At 48.4% G+C, this 22,595-nt stretch overlaps 1 protein-coding gene and 1 long non-coding RNA gene across 2 annotated transcripts in view; both read left to right on the top strand.

The window, feature by feature from the left end:
- Positions 1-22,595, top strand: part of MSI2 (musashi RNA binding protein 2) — a 402,350-nt gene that overhangs the window by 89,285 nt on the left and 290,470 nt on the right. The gene's annotated exons all lie outside the window — the stretch shown is intronic.
- Positions 7,310-22,365, top strand: LOC120866490. Its single transcript, XR_005721669.1, has 3 exons — positions 7,310-7,321; positions 10,518-10,521; positions 22,072-22,365. It is a non-coding gene; the product is annotated as an uncharacterized LOC120866490 (long non-coding RNA).

Raw genomic sequence — 22,595 nt, 5'->3', positions numbered from 1 at the left:
AGACTCTGGAATTCAACGGTTCAGGTCACTTTTGTACCCAAGGAGGTGACCTGCAGGGGCATGGTAGGTAACATCCCCAAGTTGGTGACCCTCTGCTCTCCATATCACATCCCGTCTAAGAATACTCTGGCTTCTTAGCTTTCTGTTCCACCTCAGTTAGGAAGAACCTGATGTTGTCTATGTTTGTGGATGTTAGCTCTGCCAGGTAAGCCTTTCATCTCAAATTATGGAGGGCAGGCGCAGAAGGGAGCGACAGAGGGTGAGATGGTTGAATGGCCAATGGACATGGGTTTGAACAAGCTCCGGGAGATGGTGAAGGACAGGGAAGCCTGGCGTGCTGCAGTCCATGGGGTCGCAAAGGGTCAGACACGACTGAGAGATTGAACGACAGTGGACCGAAAGGCTTTGTTTCTCATGTAGAGGCTTGGAGTCCTGGCCTGCAGACTAAGGAGGTACTGGGGGCACAGAGATGCCTTCTTAAAGCTTCCATAATAAGAGCTGTGTCAGGCTGGGAGAGCCAGGCTGAGGGGTCCAGCTGTTGTCTGTGAGCCCTCCTTCCGCCTACTGCTGGGCTCCCCCTCTGCCCATCACCCTCCCCCTTGTGTGGGGTTGTGTCTGTGTGCACGCGTGCATGTGTGTGAGCTCAACGGAGTGGGGTCTGCAGGAGCAGGCCTGCAGAGTGAGGCTTGTGCGAAGAGCATGGGACGCTCAGAGCTTCTCCACTTGGCCCAGCTGGGGAGTAGCATTGAAATCTTCTTCTTAATTAACATTTATGAGCGATCCTGACAGTGATTAAAGCAGGGTGGGGAAGCTCTGAGCATCTGAGTCCATCCTAGGTGCTGGGGGAAGAAAAAAGGAGTCAAGTGGAAACGCTGAAAAGCTGCTTTAGGAGCGTGAATTGTGTGCACTGGTGCCTTAGTGCCATGTTCGTGAGCTGCAGTGGTGAAAATCCTCTCATGGGCTCGTGGATGACCTTTGATCAGTTGTATCACAGTGGTTGGTGGGTGCATGGGTGCGCTTGCGTTCCGTCCCATCTGCTTACTGCCCAGGAGCAGCAGAAAGAGTGAGCGCACTGGTCACGGTGAGCTTACCCAGCAGATGGACTTCAGAAGTCATTCTACTGGGAACCTTTCAAAGCCCATTTTAGGAACGTGCACGTGTAAAAACCCAAAGGAGGGCGGGCGGGAAGCCGAGAAATAGTCTGTAAATCTGGGACTATTCTGGAATCCAGTGATACCCGAAAGTCTCTTGAATACACCCTCCTGGAAGAATAAAAGCACGTCTAGTGACTCCAGTCGATGTTGTCTGAGTGGATTCTTGCTGACTGATGCCGTGTGAATTATAAATGAACCATATGGAACCACTTTATATAAAGTAACTTACATGTTCCAATGATAGTTATTTAGGTTGTAATCTCCTCAAAATCTGTTGTTAATGACTGGTGTGTTTTCACCTGAGGTTGGTTATGCTCCAAAGCCTGTTGTTAGCCGTGCCAGGGGTGTGTGTGTGTGTGTTTTCATAGAAGGATATTACTGTGAAACCATATTTCATGGTCTGGCTGCTTTTTTCCCCTCCCTTAGATTTTAGACACATTTCTCTGGAATAGCTGTTTTAGGGATTATGTTTATTTGTCCTAAACGAGTGCCAGCTTTCAGTTTGTCTAAGGAAGGGATGTGTCTGAAACACATGGAGCGTTGGATGGAATCACCGTGTGACTGGCATCTGGAGCTTCAGGATGAAGTCCAAGCGCCTTAGCGCTGCTCTGAGTCTGGGCCTGCCTTCCCAAGCCCTGTCGCTTGTCCTGCTCACGCCCCGCGGTTCGAGCTGCTGGCGGCTCCTGGCGCGACTGGCTGTCGATGCTCCTGGGCTGCCGCTGGGCTCCTTGGCCGGCGAGGTCTTGCCTCCATCTTGCTCGCTGCCCTCATCCTGCCTTGTCCGTGAGCTTCTCCCAGCCCTCCCCCTCCTCCCGTCCTGGGAGGCTGGGCCTGTCTCTGTCGATGCCCACAGCACCTCAGGCGTTTTGTTCACACGCTGGATCGCATCAGCCAGGCTCCTGCAGGGAGTGGTTGCCTCATAGGAGGGAACCATAGGAAAGGTTGAACAAGAGGACTGTTTGCAGAGGTTTAACAGAGTAAAGGTTCAACACGGCGTGATGGAGCATCCAGGAGTCATGGCAACCCAGGCCATTCCCGCCCCTCAGGTAGAGGGGTGGAGGAGGGAGCAACAGAATGAGGTTGTGGAGGGGTCCCCAACAGGAGTGCTGGCAGAGGGGGAGCTGGGCGTGAGGGGGTCAGAGCCCCACTTCCCACCACCTCCTGCCGGCGTCTTCTCTTGGCCAAACCCCGGGGAGCCCCGGAGACCTGTTCTGCAGAGGTCAGTCTCATCAGGCACTGGGCAGAGGGAAATAGCCCGCTCGCGATGGTTCTGGAGGGTCAAACGGAGCACTGCCAGCACATGAGTACATCCTCCAGCAGGAGCATGACTGCAAGAAGGGCACGTGCCACCTCGGCCTCATTTCCGAGTCCCCAGGGCCTCTGGGAGTGGGACAGGGGCTTTACCCCCTTCCCCCGGCTCCAGCAGTACCTCCCAGCCACAAGCACCCGGTCTAAGCAGGACCGGGGCACTTGTGTAGCCCCAGGACAAATCCTGACCCCCTCCCCTTTGCCGCTGAGAAGGTCGTCACTCCGAAGCTCTTCTGTCTGTAAAGGCTGCAGCCCCCGCCGCCCCCCCGACCCAGCTCAGTGCCTGACCAGAGGTTTGTGTTCAGCATGGGGTGCTGATGGGAGGAAGGGATGGATGGGTGAGTCAGCAAAAGAACGAGAAGACACGTGTGGAGAAGCACCGAGGGAAACGTGTGATGCCTTCTCTTTGTGAGCCTTTCACATCCGCATGGTGCGGGAGGCGTCTGTCCGAATGTAAGCCCGGGAAGGTAGGGCGTCCTGTGTTTTGTCCCCGCAGTGGGCGCTCGGCAGGCACGTGTCCCGTGAGGGGACCTGGATGTCATTCATGGCAGGTTTCTTTTGGAACTGCTCAGTGCATCTGCCCGTCATGAACCTTGGGCCACCGTCTCTTTTTGGGGACCTAAGGCCATTTTGGTAATTTTTCCAAAGTAGAAAAATCTGTGGCTGCTTTTCCTATTTATTCTTTAGATTTCTGGACTTGAGAAGTTGGAACAGAGGACTGTTAAGCTTGCACCTCTGCTTTTGGAGAGGAAGTAGGGTAGACAATAAGATTTTAAGACTTCTGTGAGAAGAGATGGAAGGTAGTGGAAAGGGAGCGGTTGGTGATGGTGGTGGAACCCTTGTTCCTACTGTGCATACGTCTGGGTGGCCTTGCCCAGCACTGAGCCCCAGTGTGTCTTCTTGCCCTTCCAGGCTCCCATGGGTCTTAAATCTAGGGTGAGGGGCTCTTAACTCGAGGATCTCTGCTGAGAGACGAGGGGAGGGGTGGGAGTAAGTGTTTGCAGATCCCTGAATACTTGTTACTTTGCCAAGGCTGCACCTGGACTCGTTTTAGGTCTTGCAGGCGTTGTTTCAAGCTTGGAGGGGGTCCGTTAGGTTACCAGTTTGCTCTGGCTAGAAGGGCTCCTCCTCCCCCTCCTCCTGTGTCCTTGAGGGCACAGAGCAATTTTACAGGGCGGTGTGAAGGATCTGGGTGTGGAAAGCAGGAAATTAGTAATGACTGGACTGGGTGAGGGAGACTCTTGTAATTTTGAAGAAATGCTTAAAAATTAATTGGTTCTCAGCTCTGCCGCTTTATTCTGTGCAAGCCAGAAAGAAAAGTCAAGATGGAGATTTCCCACTGTGACGCCTTTTATTTCTGGCAAGTTGAGTCATTTAATTATGATTCGAATATCACCAGCCGCCGGCCCATCTCTGCCCAGGCAGCTCTGGTCCACGTACAGTTCTTCCCTTCTGTATTCTGGCGACTCAGGTAGCGTCCTGTGTTTCCGAGATCATCACTGCACTTTCGCTGGGCCAAGAAGGGAGTGGGTTGCAGCCTTGCTTGCCGCTCGCTGCTTGTGATTTAAGTCATCTGTGGACCACGGTGGGGTGGAGTTGGAGCAGGCGCGGCTGTGCCTTCCACGTTGGACGGAGGCCTGTTGATGGATTTGATGTGGTTCTGAAGTGCTGTGTCTTCTTGGGGTTGTTGTAAGAGTGTCTCTGTCCTGGAGGATCTCCAGGAGCATATGCCTAATGGCAGACTCAGGGCACAGGTGCCTCGTCCAGTTAGGAACAGAAGTGAGAGTCAAAGTCGCTCAGTCGTGTCCAACTCTAGGCGACCCCATGGACACTATCCATGGAATCCTCCAGGCCAAAATACTGGAGTGGGTAGCCTTTCCCTCACCAGGGCATCTTCCCAACCCAGGGATCGAACCCGTGTCTCCCACATTGTGGGCGGATTCTCTACCAGCTGAGCCACAAGGGAAGCCCGGGAATACTGGAGTGGGTAGCCTGTCCCTTCTCCAGCAGATTTTCCCGACCCAGGGATCAAACCAAGGTCTCCCACTTTGCAGGCAAATTCTCAGGGAAGCCCAAGAATACTAGAATTCAGAACAGAGAAAGACTCTAAAGGAAAACGTGGACTGTTATTTCCTTTGCTGTTTATTGGGGGAGGGAGTGCCTGGACAGGGATGGTGGGGAAGGAATATGGTCATGTGTTCAACTAGAATATCTATTTGCTGTCAAGGGTCTTTTTATTTAAGAGTTTTCAGTCAATCAGAGACTTAATCTGATTTTTTTCCCTGAGTCCCAGGACACTAAGAGCAACTTGCAACCTGGTCTGGTTTCCTCCTTAGTAATCAGTCCTAAATGATGCTGTGGTTGGGCTGACCTGTTAAGTCTCTTCCCCTCTTGATAAAAGGTGAGTCTATAGCAGGGGGTTGGCAAACTTTTTTGAGAAGGGGGCCATATGGTAAATATTTTAGGCTTTGTGGGTCAAGTGGCACTATTGAGGCTATTAGGTAAGGACTTATATAACAAGAGAGAAAACAAACATATATCATGTTTTTACTGATGAAATTCATCATATAATAATAATAGTATAAGTTTTTATAAATACAAGTTTTCTAATGGGAAGAATGGATATTTTTGGAGGCGTTAACATATTACTGAGTTGGGGTTCAAAGTTACTGTTTTATCAAGTCATTTAAAGTGTTCCTGTGTAAAAACCGTGCTTAATTTAAAGATTGTATTAAAACAAACAGGAGACTGGGTTGGACCTGCAGTTGGTTTGCCAACTCGTGGCAGGAGCATAATAACTCTGATGACCTACGTTTTGGGGTGAAAAGCCTGAGGATGTGGAGTGCCCAAGGACGCCACGCTGTCCTTGTTGGAGGTGTTGTGTGGATGCCGTCATCCTGGCATTTTGCTTATTTATTCAGTAAATAGTGTCAGAGAGGCTTGGCGCTGGGGATGAGGAAGTGAATAAGGTGATTCAGTCGCTGCCCTAGTTGAGAGGGGCCACAGCAGATGTGAGTGTCTTGCGGCAGGAACGAGGTTGTGAGTGGAAGCAGAGTGCGTGTGCCGGGGAAGGGGTGGGATGTGAGTTTGCAGAGGGAGGCAGGGGCCAGATAAGAGGAAGCTTCAAGTCATAAAGAGTCTGTGGTAGGACATCCCTGAGAGGATTTGAGCCAGAGAATGATGTAACACGATCAACTGCTGAAGAAGGTTGCTCCAGCCGCGAGGTCGAGAGTCAACTCTAAAAGGCAGGAGTGGAAGTGGTTTTGTGGGGCCACAAACCTGAGCACTGAAAATAGAGATTGTTTGAAAAACGTGGAGGTCAGTGCATATTTAACGTCTTACATGTCATAAGTTGGCATCCTTCTGGTGTGAAATGCCCCAACTTAGGGGAACTCGAGGAGCAAAGGGAATTGATTGGCTCATGTTGCTGCAGAGTCCAGGAGTTTTCACGACTTCAGCACAGTTCTGGGGCCCAAGTGATAACATCAGCCCCGCCCCACCCCCCACCCCCCGGCCCTCACTGCTCCCGTTTCCCCTCCTCTGTGGGTAGCCTCACTCACTGCTTTTGTAGATGACTGTTTTCCTTGAGTTGGATAAGGTGGCATTTGGGATCCTGGATTTGCATGTTAGCTTGGCAACTCCAGTGGAAATGGTACTGATTTCTTTTAGCATTTTGTCACTTTGGTTCACTGGATTAGGTCACAGGCTCAGTCCTTGGACCAGTCTCTGATGGACCAGTCCCATTAAAAAACCGCATGGGGAGAGGGGGGGTTGGCTCCCCAAAGGTAGGGGTGACACAAATGGTCTGTCCTTTAGTCTCCCTTATTTTCCTTTACCTGGGACCTCTCTCTTGGGGAGCATGGCAAAACCCAGGTGAAACCTATGTCGTTACCCCCCAATCACGAGGCTCTTGAAGAAGTACAGTCACCGGCCGGCTCTCGGTTGCCCTTGTTCAGTCCATGGGATTCTCTTCTTCCCGGGGCTGGGCCGGAACCCCTCCCTTGTGCTGGCTGTGCTGTTTTGAGAAGCAGCGGGGCAGGCAGGTCCTGGCTGGTTTCCAGGCTGGTCTGTCTCTTGCTAACTAGCTCTGTGACCCAGGATGGGCCACTTAACCTTCCCGAGGCTTCGTTTCCTTATCTTTGCCCCACTGATTTGCTGTGTGCATCCACTAAGCTACCCACCCAGTGCCACGTGGAGGAGAGTTGTTGGTCTTTTTAATCCTCTGCTCAGGGGAGAGAGTAGCTAGGGGAAGAAAGATGTTCTGTTGCAAGTCTGGACTTTGTTTCCTATACACACCAGCTCTCTCCTCTTTCTGCAACTTCTTTTCCAGTGAACATACTTTTTCATTTTATCTTCTTGGTACTTTTATGCCCTGGCTGGGCTTTTTTTTTTTGAGCAGATAGCCTTGGGTGGGGATGTTGGCATGGGAGAACCACCTCAGATTAAGACAAGTGTGTTTTGTCTCACAGTGGCAAGCAATATGACATAGACATCATTATAGATCTGCTGAAAAGAAAGCACAACACGTTCTGCATTGATAAGATTTCAGCAAGACTCAAAACAAAAAGGGAAAGAAAGAAAGAAAACACAAAACTTCAGGCAACTCTGTAACGCCTCAGTTCCTAGTTTCTTAATTAGGCCTGTGGTTTAGCTGAGTGCACGGTCTCAATACACAGATGGTTTTTATGTAAAAACTTTTTTTCAAATGTTAATTTTCAGTGACTGATGTTCCCTGCCTAAATCATTTTCCATTGTTTGTATTTGATAAGAACTGTATTTGAACTGCTCCTTTATAAGTTGAAGTCTTTTGTAATGGGATTTAACTTAGTGGTTTTACAGGTGTATGAAAATGTTAAGCTGTGTATTGTACTTGAGAGTTTGAAAATTCTTCGTTGCAGTTAATTTAAGGAAAAGAAAAAAAAAAGAAAACCGAAACAGGTGATTAGCAGCTGCTTTCGGTTTTGAATGTCCTCGCTTTGGGGTTTTGTGTTTGCTTATTCGTGTGCAAATCGGTGTGGTTATTTTGGAGCCCTGAGACGTGGCCCACCTCCTGGCCAGCTGCCCCCGCGAGGACCCTGCCCCATCCCCAGGCTGGCTTGCCCCCTATCCCACCCCCCCATACTCTCCGAGCCACCCTCTCCCTAATGATTCAGGCCTTCCTGAGCAAACAAAGCCGGCCGGGCCGCCTTCTCCCCAAAGACGGCCTCGTTCACTGCCACAGAGGCCCCCTTCGACCCCCGGCAGAGGAGTGCCCCTTTAGAGCGGCCAAGCCCCTCAGACCCAGGCGGGCACACTCCTAGCGCCTCCTGGGAGTCCTGAATGTCTGGTCTCCCGAGTGACATCTTCAGGGTTGTGGGGGGGTGGTTTGCACCTCCAGGACCCTCTGAGGCTACCAGGATCGGGGTCTGCCTCGGGTGGGAGATGCGTCAGGGAGTGGGTGGCTGAGGTGGGGCTGGTGAAGAACTCCTGGTTCGGAGCACATTGGAGCCCCCAGGAGTCACCAGGGCACCTCCATGCTCCTGCTCAGCCCCAGACCCCATCCTTCCCTGGCACCGTGGGGCGTGCCCAGGTGGCACGCTGGTCAGGCCGGGCGAGCTTGGCGCAGGCGCTGCCGCTTCCTTATTCACAATGACGCCAGTGGGAGCCGTGCCACCCGCTCCCGTCCAGCCCTTTGTGGCCTTGTCCTGTTCACGCAAAGGTGACATCACGACCTGCCTGACAAGATTTTTCAGTTGAAGGGCTTTGTGTGTGTCTTTCTTTATCCAGTAAGAGGGTTGTGCTCTCATTCACAAAGGTGTGATCAGCAAACATGGAGAGAAAATGCTCAGGGAGAAATGCTTGTTGTCCAGATTAATACATTAATTTTTTTTTTTTTTTTTTTGGATCAGCCAAAGGCACTTTGCTGTTTCTCTTGACAGTGTTTTTGTTTGATCTTACCTTTGCCCTTTCCTGGTGTAGGAAATGGCAACCCACCCCAGTATTCCTGCCTGGAGAATCTCATGGATAGAGGAGCCTGGCAGGCTACAGTCCATGGGATCACAAGAGTTGGACAAGACTGAGCGACTAACACACACCTTTGACCTTGGCTGACGTGATAACTCAGCCAGGATTCTTGTCCATCCCCATCTCCTCTCTGGGGTCAGTTTTCTTGCTTCTTTCTTGACTGGTGCTTCCATTTGACCCCCTCTGGGAGGTAGCCGATGAGTGTTGCTGTTCTAAGAGCCCAGAACCTGGTGGACTCGGTTTCAAAAGGAGATTCCAAGGCTCCCCAGTGATGGATGATGGCAGCTCTTTGCCCCTGAAAAAAAAATCAGTGAAAAATTGAGGTCAAAGGGAAGAAAAGAACATCTTTATGGGGTTTTCTTTTTTATTTTTCTTTATGGAGAGCATGTTGTACCTGTAAAACCAGAATGACTCCTTTGGGCATTTTTCTCCAGGAGGGTTCCAGTCTGGACCCGAAGTTGGTTCTTCTAAAGGCTGCAGGGATGTTTAGGTTTAAGTGTTTGCCAGGTAACACGTTTAATGACTTGAGTCTATAGTTGAAGCCTCATCAGCGACAGTCTGCCTTTTCTTGAAAACTTAGAGCTTATTCTCTGCATGTGGGTGTTTGTTTTCCTCTGTGTGTGTGTGTTGGAATAAGAATGTAAAGGCCAGCATCCCTTTCAGAATTCAGAAGTGGTCTGTGCGAACCATTGGAGACGTATCTGCTGCAGAATCCTCATTTGCAGTTTGATGCGAGCTTCTCAAACAGCGGGAAGATAGCGTTACCTAGGAGTCAGGAACCGGGGTTCTGCATTCAGACAGATCTGTGTACAGAGTCAGGCCTGCCTGTCAGGGTCTGGAGGCTGGGACTGCAGCTCCCTCCTTCGCCAGCTCCCCTCGTCCATGCTGGCTGCTTGATGCTGGTTGCATTATGAGTTTGTATCAGTGAGTTTGCCTCCTAGTTGTGCCACTAACCAGCCATGTAACCTTGGGCAAGTCATTTAACATCCAAACACTCAAGTTTCCTCAGCCAAGATCAAAGGTAAGCGCAACCACAGACTCAGAATGACTCCTTTGGGCATCTTTCTCCAGACTGGTTGCTGGAAGGCAACTGTGTTCACCTACGAAAGTCCCCCGGGGCCTCTGTCTGTCAGAACCTGGGCAGGAGACTGCTCTTCAGATGATTTAGCAGGGCGTCCTACCATCCCAGTGGCCTCTTGTTCTTCCTGCCCATTGCCCGGAACCCCTTAATCCCGCTGCTTTCGGTGGGAGGTGGGGAAAACTCTGCCGAGAGCCTCCGTCAGAAGCTGTTGACACCCACTGTGACGGATTTCTGTTCTGAGTTGCCGTAGGTATTTTAATGTTGTTATGAATCCAGCTGCAGGGGCTGGTGATGAAGAACGTGGGCCTCTAAGTCACAAAGACAAGGGCCCCGAATCTAGCTAGCAGCTTGAGTAATTTTAAACAGGGACTTCCCTGCCTGAGCCTCAGTTTCTTCATCTGTTAAATGGGCCTGCCAGTACTTCATCTCCCCCAGGGCTGTGTGAGTCAGCCCTGAAGAAAAGCTGAGGCAGGGTGGGTGGGGGAATTGTCTGTGCCACCTGCAACCGGTGATACCCCTGGCTCCAGGGCCCCGCCCCGAGAAACCCCTTGTGCTGAAGCCCTGCTGTGCCCTGGGGGCCCCCTGCCACTGTGTTCTCTGTAAGTGACCTACTCTGCTCTCATTTGCTGTGAATATCATTTTCAGTTCCCTTATTATTGTTCCCCCAGTCACCCCCAGCTTGTCACCCCCACACTCAGCTCTCCACTGCGTGTACTGTCACTCAGCACTTTCTATTTGTCGCTTAGGGTATTCTGGGAAACTCCTTACGGGCCACTCAGGGAGCCTGGCCCTCTGCCTGACTGCATGGGAAATCCCCTTGGGGGTGTCCCAGGGTGCAGTGTGACAGAAGGGCCATAGACATGGTTTTCCAGAAAGTTCTTTGCCCATGCGTTCTGAAGAAGCAGGTACTTGAAGCAAGTGAAGAGGCTTGGAGATTGGGCCCATGTTTGGTTAGGATGGGGCTTCAGGAGCCAGGTGCCTGCAGCCCTGGGAGGCAGCCATGACTCTCCCATGGACAGTGGTTTCCGGGTCTGGGGAAGGAGCAGGACAGCGGTGTCAGGCTGGTGCTTACATATTTTAATTTGTGCATCGGTATGATGTATATACCTTGCCTGACTTCCCAAGGGATTTGAGGCCCAGGAAACAACAATTAAAACTTTTTTGGTTTAAAATTTTGCTTTTCCCCAAATTCTCTTCTAACATCTCTCATCACTAGGAGGGCTGCTCTCCCTGCTGGGTCTGGCTTCACTGAGAACAGGGCCGAGCAATAGTGGTTTGGGGGTCGCGAGAGGAAAGCTGCCCAGGGCCCCTGAATCCCACTCTGGAGCCCCAGAGTTGACTTGCTCTGTCCCTGAATCTCCCCCAGCCTGTTAGGGCCACCAGATCCCCACTCATTTAATCTGGTTGCACTTAGATCAGTGCTGTCCCTGGATGTTCTTGCAGACCCCTGGAGAGAAAATGTTAGAACTAAGCTTTATGCCCATGTAGTGATTCTTCTCTGATTTCTCAGTTCTATTAAAATTTTAATATATCTTACTGTGCTTCCACAGAAGACAAATTTTGGAATATAAGGAAAGTGAATATAATATTTTGTTCCTGATGAAAAGTTAATTTAAGAACCAAAGGCCAAGACAAGTGTCTTCCTTTTCTTTGTTTGATGGTATAATCGACCCTTTATATCTCCACGGGACTTAATATTCATTCGGCAGAGGCTAATTATGGGGTGCGAAGGTGCCGCTCCGCTAAGGTGAAGATGTGGATTTCTGTGCGAACTGCTTGGTTCCTATGGTTTATAACTTGTCCATAAAATTTGCTATGGATTGTAACAAGTGGAATATTAACTCTGTGTGTGGGGAGGTCCTGAATATCTCCCATATTGCTTCCCTTTTAAAGGGAGCTCAGTGGACCTGAGTGGGGTATATGTTTTAAACAGTTAAACTTTCGGAACCCCAAATTGGAGCACGTGGCCCGACATCAGACCCCTCTCCTGTGTCAGTCTATTTAGCCATCCATCTGTATCTTTGGGGGGGTTGGTTGCAGGACCTGCTGTGGGTATCCGCATCCGTGGATTCTCATGCCCCATCGTCAGCCCTGTGACCTGGGTTCTGCATCCAAGGCTTCAACCAGTTGAGGATGGTAAATGCAGTATATGACCCGTGATGGTTGAATTTGTGGATTTGGAAGGCAGACTGTGTGCAGTTGGCCCTTGAACAACATGGGTTTGAACTGCATGGGTCCAGTTTTTTGTGGATTGGGGTACGGCGCGATCTGAGGTTGTTGAATCGGAGGGTGCAGAACCTCAGCGATGGAGGAACTGTGTCAATGGAGGTCCCGTTGTAGAGTTATATACAGAATTTTGACTGTAGCCCTCTCTCCCATGTCATTCAAGGGTCAACTTTGTAGTCAGCTTTACAAAGGTGGAACCAGTGAAATTCCACTTTCTTATATAGTCTGTAAATTATCTTTGCGAACAGTAAGAAAATGCATAAACTCTCCTAGGGAAGTCAGAATTTCTCTCTGGTGTTGGGGTAACTGGTTATTAGGAAGGGTGTATGTATACCTTGGTGGTCTGTGGTGCTGATTTTCCCTTCTGGAGTTGAGCAAATTCTTGCTTCTACCTGGGCTGGTGGAAGCACATGAAGCTGCGTGGAACCCAAGGGTGGCAGGGTCTTTGTAAACAACGTGAGGTTGACTTTCAATGTTCAGTGAGTGAATGTGGAAATCAGATTGCAGTTGGTGGCAGCAGAGTTGGACTCAGATATTTACATTAAAATGTAAATTTCCATTTCACTCTGTAATAGTGTTATAGAACACTATACTGGGAAGTCTTTATTTGTCTGTGTTTGGTCGTGGTAGGGGCTTCTCAGGCTTCCTTCCCTATTGAGGACCCTAGGGCTTTTTTGAGATGAAAGCTCCCTGGATGATCTGAGAAGGGAGATGGTAAAGTAACTTGTCGCCAGTTACCTTGCCCTTTGTGGAAATTAATATCTGACCCAGTTCCTTTGCCCTGTGAGTTTATGGCTTGCATAAGCGGCTGTTGTAATGATCCATCGACTGTTGCAACTGCATTTCCTGAGAATTTTATTTTACGGCTCTGAAGTGTTAGTCCATAAATCTTTTGAACTTGAGGTTTTGAGTTAGACGAGCCACGTGCCAAGTTCATTTTTCACACCTGTTAGCTTTGCCTTTTCCATCTTCTCTTCTTTCTTTACATGCCACCCCTCTGATATTTTCCCCTTGAAGAAATCCACACCAAAGTGTTCATCTTCGGGTAATGCCGCTTGCAGAATATTTAGTTTAAAAAACAATCTGGAGAAGGCCGTGTCCAACCCCAGTGCCTGACTTATCGTTGTCAAATGTCCATTTAAAAATGAAGGTTCTTGTGCACTGCTGATGGAATTGTAAAGTGGGGGCAGCTGTGATGAGAAACAGTGTGGAATTTACTCCAAAAATTAAGCCTAGAACTACTATATGATCCAGCAATCCCACATCTGCTCACATACTCAAAAAAAAAAAAAAAAAAAACAGAAAGCAAGGACGTGCACAGATATTTATACACCAAGTTCATAGCGGCGCTATTCACAATAGCCAGAAGGTGGAAACAACCCAGATGTTTATTGACAGGTGAATGGATGAACAGTATGTGCATGTACATCCGATGGAACAGTATTTGGCCTTAAAAATGAAGGAAATTTGCACACCTACTATAACGTGGGTGAACCTCGAAGACGTTATGCTGAGTGAAATAAGCCAGGCCCAGAAGGAGAAATACTGTACGGTCCCTGTTACATGAAGTTCCTGGACTGGTCGTATCCATAGACGGAAAACAGAATGGTGGTTTTAAGTTATGTATGTTTTGCCACCAACAACTAAATAAGGAAATGAATGAATGAAGGCTGCAGGGAAGCCCTCTGTGCTGGGGAGTCACAATCTCCCTGAAACCAGCCAGATCGCAGGTGTCCTCCAGATGTCCTTTGACAGGGCAGCATGGTCCAGGCTCATCAGTCAAAATTAACCAGGACCCCCAGCTCCCAGGCCTCCCTCCGGGGTGGGGGTCCCTCCCTGTACTGACCTGCATCTTCCTTCCATGGGGGGAGCTGGGGAGCAGGAGCCGCCCCCACCCGAAACCGGTGGTAATTATTGTATTCTATTTTAAGCCACTTCCCTGCGTTCAGTACCCGCCTGGGATTCTGTTTTGTTGAATCTCTCCATGAGATGGAATAAAAGACCCAGGGCTGCAGCTGGCAGGGTCTGAAGGCTCTCCTGGCCGGGTTTGGAGGCTCCGTCTCCTTGCCTGTGCAGCAGGAGACTTGATTCCTTTCGGGTGAGGACTGAGAAGAGGCAAGGCTTAAAAAGCAAAGAAAATACATATTCCCCCCCCCGCCACACACACCCTGCTCTGGCTCCATCACGGCAGGTGGCCGAGGAGCTCAATCTGTGGAAGGCATCAGCGCTTCGGCGCAATCAAAGTTAAGTGCAGAAATTTAATTAAACGGCATCAAGGATGGCAGAAACTTTGTAAAGCTGCAGTGCATTGTCAAATTCAACAATTATTTCAAGGAACACAATCCACAGATGGCGTCTAATTGATAGATTACGGCTCTGATTCTCTAATGGGCTTACATTTAAGCCTGCATGCCACCCATTGTATAACCATCACCTCCCTCAACCCTGCATCATACCCCCCAGCCCCAACACCGCCCTGGAACCCCTGGAACCGGAGGACTGGGTCTTGAATATTTGACATGAACAGCCTCTGACTTCTTTCACACTGAGCCCGGAGCCCCCCCCCCATTTGGGGTCAAGTCTTTTCCTAAGAACAGAAACTGTAGGGTTTCCTTGGGCCTCTACGTCCTTTCTGCTAACCCGGATATGTTGTTCAGAGATGCTTGGGCTATTTCTTTCTTTTTTTCTTTTTCCTTTTTAGTATTTCTGGCTTATATCTCTCACAGCACAGGGTTTTGCCCGAAACAAAAGTCTCAGTTTGTTTATTCTTACAAAAAAAAAAAAAATTCTGTTTTCAAGACCTTGTGGCACTTCCTGTCTGTTAAGAGTTGATACCCAACTTATTTTTATTTCATAAGAAAATATTTACTGCCCCTAAAGATGTAGCTTTGTTTAGAGAAACATATCCTGTGTTGAGACTTGAAAAAAGTCTGAAGGTCTTGCGTGTTTGTAGCCCTTCATTTTGCACATGAAACTGTCGAGGCTCAGTGGTTTTATGTGCCGTGGGGCTAGTTCCTGGAATCGTGTTTCTAGCGGAGGAGAGGCCTTCTTCAAGGGTATCTGGGTTACCTCCATTAAGTGATTGCTTCATTCGTTTATTCATTTATTCCTCTAACAGACATGTATTAGGTATCTGCGGGTGCTTTTCTAGGTGCCAAGGGGGAGTGAAGAAGATGCCCTCTGGAGCCTACAGGAAATCATGGGGGCCAGACACGAAAGTAATCTCACAAGTAGGAGCATCGGTGCAACTTGTGATATGTGCTGTGGAGGAAGAGAAGAGGGTGATATGAAAGCAAAACCCAGGGGCATCTGTTGGCAGGCAGCCCAGGAGACTTAGCATGGATGCAGTTAGGCCAGTGAGGTCAGGAGGGGATGTTGTTCAGCCGCTCAGTCGTGTCTGACTCTTCGCAACCCCGTGGACTGTAGCCTGCCAGGCTCCTCTGTCCATGGGGATTTTTCAGGCAAGAATACTGGAGTGGGTTGCCATTTCCTTCTCCAGGGGATCCTCTTGGATCAGGAATCGAACCCACGTCTTCCGCATTGGCAGGCAGATTCTTTACCGCTGAGCCAGCGGGGAAGTCAGGGGGTAGAGCAGGAGAAGAGCCTGCTCAAAAGCTCAGTGAGCTACCAGAGCCGAAGGCAGGCCTCGGGAGGGAGGGAATGGGGCGAGAGAGGCTGGGGCTGGGCAAGCAGAAGGGTCAGAGCGGCAGGTGAGCTCCACGCACCGAGCGCTTTGCCCGTTCCTGTGCTGTTCAGAGCCTCATGCAGCCCATTTGTCTTAACTTTTATTTGTGAATGGATGTCAGCATTTTCTATGGTACCTGGCACTTAGTAGAGTCTCAGTAAATGCTCCCAGTGATGGGTGCTAATCTTCCTGACCTTATGATTAGGAAACTGAGACTGATGGGATGTAAATAGATTTGCCTGAGGTCCAAACCCTCCAATAAGGTTGGTCTCTGTGCCGGAGTCCCCAGCTAGATCCTTCTCTGCTCCTTCCCCTTCCCTTCCCCCAAGGGTCTGTGAACCACCTGGTGAACTGGTCTGTAATGAATAACTGTCACCACCCCCTACGCTAATGTTTCCCATCTTTTGAAAGAAAGAGATTAAAAAAAAAAAAAAAAAACTTAACTTTAATTTCCACACAGGTAGTAGTTGGTGGAGAGGACCAAATTTTAAACAGAACCTTTGCAGAAGCAGAAGCATAGGGTGCAAGGCTTAACTAAGTAACCTTGGCCTGGTTCTTGGTTCCCAGAATCCATTTGTCCTAGGCTGGGAAAGTGGGGGTGGGGTGGAGAGAACCAAGAAACAGATTATATTTACTTATTTGTTTGTTTGTTTCCAAAGAATAATTGTGGGGATTGCCGCGGCAGAACCCTTTCTAATTGCCTTTTTTTTTTTTGCAGTAGCGTGGGTGGCTTTTGAAATTCCCTGTAGTTTACGGCGAGGGTTCTGTGCCTGGGAGGCCAGATGATGTAGCTGAATCGCTGTTGGCTGTTTATTTGCGAGTCTGTCGTTACCAACACAGTCTTCTTGAGTTCAGTGGCACAACAGTGTTCTATCCCCCTCCTCCTCCGTATCTAAATATATCCAACCAGTCAATCAGACTTGGCAGGCGTCAGGGCTGTGGCTGTCAGACCAAGTTTGCCTTGGAGCCTGTGAGCTATTGGCTTGTTTTCCAAGCTCTAGTGTGTATTCAGATAGTGACATCAGCCTTAGCCTGGCAGACGCGTGCCCAGGTAGGGCCCTTGGAGGGTGAGGATGAGGCAGCAGTTTGGTTTAAAAAAAGGCATCTGTTTCTCCTCTGCTGGCAGTTGTGGAGTAGATGCAGAACCACGCGGGGGGGATGGCTTCATGCTCGGTGAGCAAGATGCGTGGGTGTGTTTTCCTGAATCGTGATTTTTTTTTTTTTTTGGAAGTTGTTTGAAGAGAACGAGAAACCTGGCGGCTGGTGGAAAATACTGTGTGTGTAGTAGGTGGGTGGACGTGGGGGAGTGGTTGAAAGAGGCAGGCAGGCTGGTGCAGACAGTGTTTGGGGCATTTTTCTGGGGGCCTTTCTCGGAGGACTGGCCACCCTGCGGTGATTGGTTTTGGCTGAGAATTCAGAGTCTCAGGCCGTGGAGAGACCTTCGGTTCTGTGACCCGCCTGCCCTATTGGACCAGAATTGCCCCTTTCTCTGCCTGAGCTTCTGTAACCAAGGAACCGTGGGACCCAGCTCCTGGGTCCTTCCCCAGAGGCTTGTTACAGGGGATGGGTGGAAAGCAGATCAGAAGGTTTAAAATCCCTGCCTGAAAGGTATCTTGTGTTCTCCAGGGAGCAGCCTTTTATAAACAAACATTGTGAGTGCTGGTCTCCCAAGCTGCTTATCTGCAGAGAAGCTTCTCTGTGGGAGAGGGTCAGGGTGACCGTGGTAGAGGCCTGTGCCCAGAGGCATGCAGTTGTCCTGAGTCCTGGAGGCCAGGTGGGAGATGGGGCAGGTACAGGGTTGCCTCCGATGTGGGGAGCTGCAGTGGGTTGTGCAGGGCTCCAGGGAGGGGGAGGTTGAGAGAGTTCACCCGCAAAAGAATGAACGCCCTAGAACAGTGGTTTTCACACTGTCGACTGGAGACACCTGGACATCTCTGAGATCATTTCAAGGCATTTGTGTGGTCAAAACTTTTTCCATAATAATTCCAGGACTTTGTCTTTTTCACTCTCATTCTTTCCTTGAATGTACAGTGGAATTTTCTGGAGGCCACATGGTCTGTGTTGACATCATTGTTCTGATGGCTAAGGGGATGTGTGTGTTCCTGTTGAGAAGTGCCTCAGTTTTAATTTCTAATACAGTTTGATAGTAGATACAACGTGCATAAACAAAACTGCTTGGGTGATCCTTGCTTTTCAAGAGTGTAAAGGTATTTTGACACTAAAAAGTTTGAGAGCTGCAGAGTGAGAAAACCGGCAAATGAGTGGCAAGTTGCAGTTATGTACTAGGTGCTGAAGGGGCACCACTCTGAGGGCAGATGGCAGGTGCTGGTGAGTGAGCCAGGCAGGGGATCGTCAGGGAAGGCCTTACTGTTTTAAGAACAGGGCAAGTTGTTTTCTTACCTGGATTTTGGACCTGGGTTCTGAAGGATGGACAGGAGTTTTCCAGATAGAGAAAGGAAAGACATTCTAGAAAGAAGGAACAGCATGTCTGAGGGAATTGGGATATCGACATCATGTTGTGTTGGCCTTTCTTCGTCCATCTGTGGGGCAGAAACATTTTCATACTGGCTTCACCGTGGAGTTTTGTCTGCCAGTGACTTCCAAATGAGGCTCCATTTCAGAATCACTCAGTGAGCTTTATCAAATCACTGTAACGCTAGTTCTCAGGCCTGCTTTGGGTCCACGGATGGGTGGTGCTGTTTTTTGTCTTTCTGGTGGTGGGAATAACCATTCTTAGTTATTTTGCTGGGAGTGACATCACCTTTGCCCCTGCAGCAGAGTTGACTGTGACAGCTGCAGCAGGCGTCACTGGACACGTGCCTTCGCTCCCCACCTTACCCACCAGCCTCCGGTGGAGACACAGCTGTGAACAGCGTGTCACAAGAGGGCCTGTCAGATGCACGTAGTTCAGGGACCATGGGCTCTGAGACCTGTTGGCCTCTGACTGCTGAGCTGTGTGACCCTGAGGAGGACTTTGTTGTCTCCGAGCCTGTCTGTTCCCCTGGGAGCAAAGCATGTTGGACAAACTTATTTAATAAACAGGCCTAACTCTGCCATTGCAGAGGACTCTCCTATTGATGAATAATTCATTCCAATTTTGTTCTTAGAAAGCTTTCCATGGGGCATGCCACCTTCTCAGCTGCTCTTGGTTTTGCAAAGGAAGATGTTAAAATGTTTAGATTAACAATTTAGACAGTTTCTGAATAACCAAGAAAGGGGGAAAGAGGGGCCCGAGGCTCCGGGGGCTTACTCTGTGTCAGGCGCTGATCTGAGGGGTTTCTGTGGGTCATCTCACTCTAGTCCTGAAAGTGCTGCCGTCCCATTTTGTAGATGAAGAAACAGAGGCACAGACAGGTTTTTGTAACTTGCCCAAGGCCACACAGAATCCAGGCTTTTTCAGGCTGTCTCCTATTCTTATGTACCCTGTGTCCCTGGCGAGGGCAGGAGCCCCAGTCTGGAGGTGTCCGGAGGACCCCAGAACCTGAGTAACCACCACTCTTTCTGTGTAAGAATAGAAGAGAGAATAAAAGCACAGGAATAAAGTATCATTAACCAGACTGGTGAATCAATAGACTAATTAAAAATCAAACACCTTTAAAACACGGTTGCTGGGTTAATTGTAAACCAACATTGAGACATTAAAACTTGCCCAGCCCATGGGTTTGAATTATTAACCAAGGGAATTAATTTCAAGCTATCAGTTGGGGTAGCGGTGAAAGCCGCCATTGGAAGAAGGGAAATCTGTGTGCCTTTTCCTGTTTGGGCCTGCCTTGGCATCCAAGGTCTTTACTGTTGCTGCCATTTCCATTCTCAGTTGAAATATCTTAAACATGTTGGCAGACTTCACAAATTCAGATAGATTGTAGAGAAGGACAGCTTGAATCAGGTAGGGGGTGGAATGTACATCTTTCCAAACGGAAGAAATGCCATTTTGTTTTGCAATAAAATAGAGTCCTTGGGAGAAAGTAAAGTGCTCGTCACTCAGTTGTGTCCAACTCTTTGCAACCCCATGGACTACAGCTCGCAAGGCTCTCTGTCCATGGAATTCTCCAGGCAAGACTCCTGGAGTGGGCTGCTAGTTCCTTTTCCAGAGCGTCTCCCTGACCCAGGTATCGAACCTGGGTTTCCTGCACTGCAGGCAGATTCTTTACCATCTGGGCCACCAGGAAAGAGCCTCGGGGAGAAAGGGCCCCCTTTTAAACTCCTTTTGGCTTCCAATGTTTGACTCGAGGCTAGTGTCCCACCCCCTGCCTCCGTTGCTCCTTTCTGTCCAAAGACACTGGTCTGGGTGTTGTCAGGATTTGGCGCTGAGACAAGTCTGCTCTGCAGTGAGACCTCTGGGAGGACCAGTTGGCCACCAGCTGTTTCTGATACGTTTGTTTTAAGTAGAGGGAGACCCTGCTGAATACACTTTGATTATAGATACAACTCAGCAGCAGCCAGCTGCATTGATTTCCCTTCTGTGAACTGTGTTTCTAACTTGAACTTATCTTGGATCACGGATCATGCTGGGGACATTACGGACCCTTTAACACAGAGATGCTGGATCCACACCCAGTCCCACGGAGCTTTATGTGGAGAGCTCAGCCGTGGCCTCACTAAGGGTTAAGAAGCTCTGTGTCAGAGTCCCCAAACAGCCTGACTTTAAGGATATTAATAGTGTTTCACTATTACAGAGAGTGCCCCACACCCCCGCCCAGGTTCTTCACCAGACAGTCTCACTGACCCTTGCGGCGACTCCTGCAGATGCCGTTTTATATGTGACACATGGGAGTGGGCTCAGTAACTTCCTGGGTGTTGCTGTTTTCTTGTTAATTTGCTAAATGGTCTTTAAAAAGGGAGATAAATGTAAATTTCAACTCCATGAAACAGTCTCATTTCAAATGCTTGTGACTCAAATTAATTAATTAAAAAACAGCATAAAACACCACCCCAGCCACAAACATGGCAGATGAGTAATGTTTGTTCCGTTCAGGCAGTTGATGGAGTACAATTACAAGATTGGTCTGTGATTTTTAAAAAACGCTTGTGACTCCAGCTTGGGCGTTTACAGAAAGGAGAGACTTGGTCCATTTATTTATTAAGAACATTTTTTTATTACTGCTTCTGCCCTATTCCTCCAATTACAGACCTTGGGAATAGTGTGGAAAACCACAGGAACTAAAGGAAAATCTCCATAACTCTGCCATTTACCACTTAGGGATGACCATTGTTAACATCTTGGTGTGTTTGCTTTCATTTTCTTTTCATGGCAAAAAAGCAAGAAAGGGAAAACATACACCCACACATGTTGTTTACTCATCTGATTTAATAACTGTATCATGAATATTTTCCCTGTGTAATTTACTTTTTTTTTTTAATGGCATGGTTTTTACTGTTTCCATGGTATTGTGACTTACACATATAGTTTATTTCACTGAGGCCTATTGTTGAAGGGTTAGCTTGTTAATGATTTATTGTAATTATAAATAACACTTCAGTGAGCATCCTTGTATGTGACCCCTCATCACCATCTCTGATTGCCTTCATACAGCATGTGCCTACTTGTGGAATTTTTGGGTTAGAGTCTTTGAATTTTTTTTTTTTTAAATGATACCATGCGGTTTGTGGGATCGTAGTTCCCCTACGAGGGATTGAACTCGGGCTCTGCCAGTGAAAGCATTGCTTCCTGGCCCCTGAACTGCTGGAGAATTCCCATTAAGGGAGATGATATATATATGGACACACACACAATAATTATACATGTAATCTTTTAAATATACCCTTAACATGTTTTATATACTTGCATATATATTGCAGTATACTCTTCTTATAAAATATGCACATTCACCTTAATTGATTCTACAAGGATAATGGAACTACTTTAAAACTTCAACAGAAGTTTGAGAGATTTAACTTGATTTTTAGAAGTTTTTTTTTTCTTTAATGTGTGTTTATAGCAAGCATTTTTATTTGTTCTTCAGGGTAAGGCTTAATAAAAGACCAGTGTTTCTCAACTCAGCTTGGACTCAGTGTATTTTTGCACTTGATCTTCAGTGCAGTTTGGCCCCGCTTTCTCTTTGGAGTCTGTCTGTTTACCAACTTGCTTATCTTCAGCAGGCTGACCTACTCACCTGTCTGTCTTACTTAGTTAACATTTATCCAGGTTTGAGGGTGGAAATAGCTTTCCTCTGAATCAGAATGTTTGCAGTAGCCCTTCCCAGGGGCCGTCTGCAAAGGCGTGGGCAGCGGAGAGAACAGGGAGGCTCCTCACTGTCCTTTTCACCCACTAGATTAATACATGTGGCCAATTTGGAAAATGTCCTGAAGTATAAAAACGAAAATAAACATCTCCTGAAATCTCAGGGTACAGACATAACATGATCAACCTATTGACCCATTACTTTCTGGGGAGTAAAATAGTACAGATAAACAGAATTTGAAAAGCAACCTGTGCCTGTTTTCCATTTGTTTAATCAAACAAAGAATTGATGAATACTTTCTGTTGTAAGAAATATAAACAATGCAGAAACCAAATCTGCCACTTCCCTCTCTAGGACAAACTATAAAGGCATATTCACCACCCCTACCCACCCACTCGTACCCAGCTATCCCTACCACCCATTTCTTCAAAGGTGAAAGTGGAGTTTCTTGACCTGGAACCCTGTATCTCAGAGTATGATTTGAAAGCCTCCCCACTACTAAGAATAAGGACTTTTCCCCCCTCCTTACTGAGGGGCGTTGATCTTACTGATTGCAAAAATAACTTCAGAATTATGAAAGTAAAGGACATTCGGATTTAGAACCACCCAATGTGTTAGGCTTGTTATAGACCTTGGAGGTCATCTTGTTTCAGCTTCTCAATTTATGGACGAGAAAACTGAGGCCCAGTGAAAGTGAAAGTCGCTCAGTGGTGTCCTACTCTTTGCAACCCCATGGACCATGGAATTCTCCAGGCCAGAATACTGGAGTGGCTAGCCTTTGCCTTCTCCAGGGGAATCTTCCCAACCCAGGGCTCAAACCCAGGACTCCTGCACTGCAGGCAGACTCTTTACCAGCTGAACCACCAGGGAAGCCCAAGAATACTGGAGTGGGTAGCCTATCCCTTCTCCAGTGGATCTCCCCGACCCAGGAATCACAAACTGGCGTCTCCTGCATT

The sequence above is a fragment of the Oryx dammah genome, unplaced genomic scaffold (genome assembly GCF_014754425.2).
Source record: "Oryx dammah isolate SB20612 unplaced genomic scaffold, SCBI_Odam_1.1 HiC_scaffold_8, whole genome shotgun sequence".
In the NCBI taxonomy this organism is placed as follows: domain Eukaryota; kingdom Metazoa; phylum Chordata; class Mammalia; order Artiodactyla; family Bovidae; genus Oryx; species Oryx dammah.
Note: the sequence above shows the minus strand (reverse complement) of the source record. Positions and strands in the feature narration are given on the sequence as shown.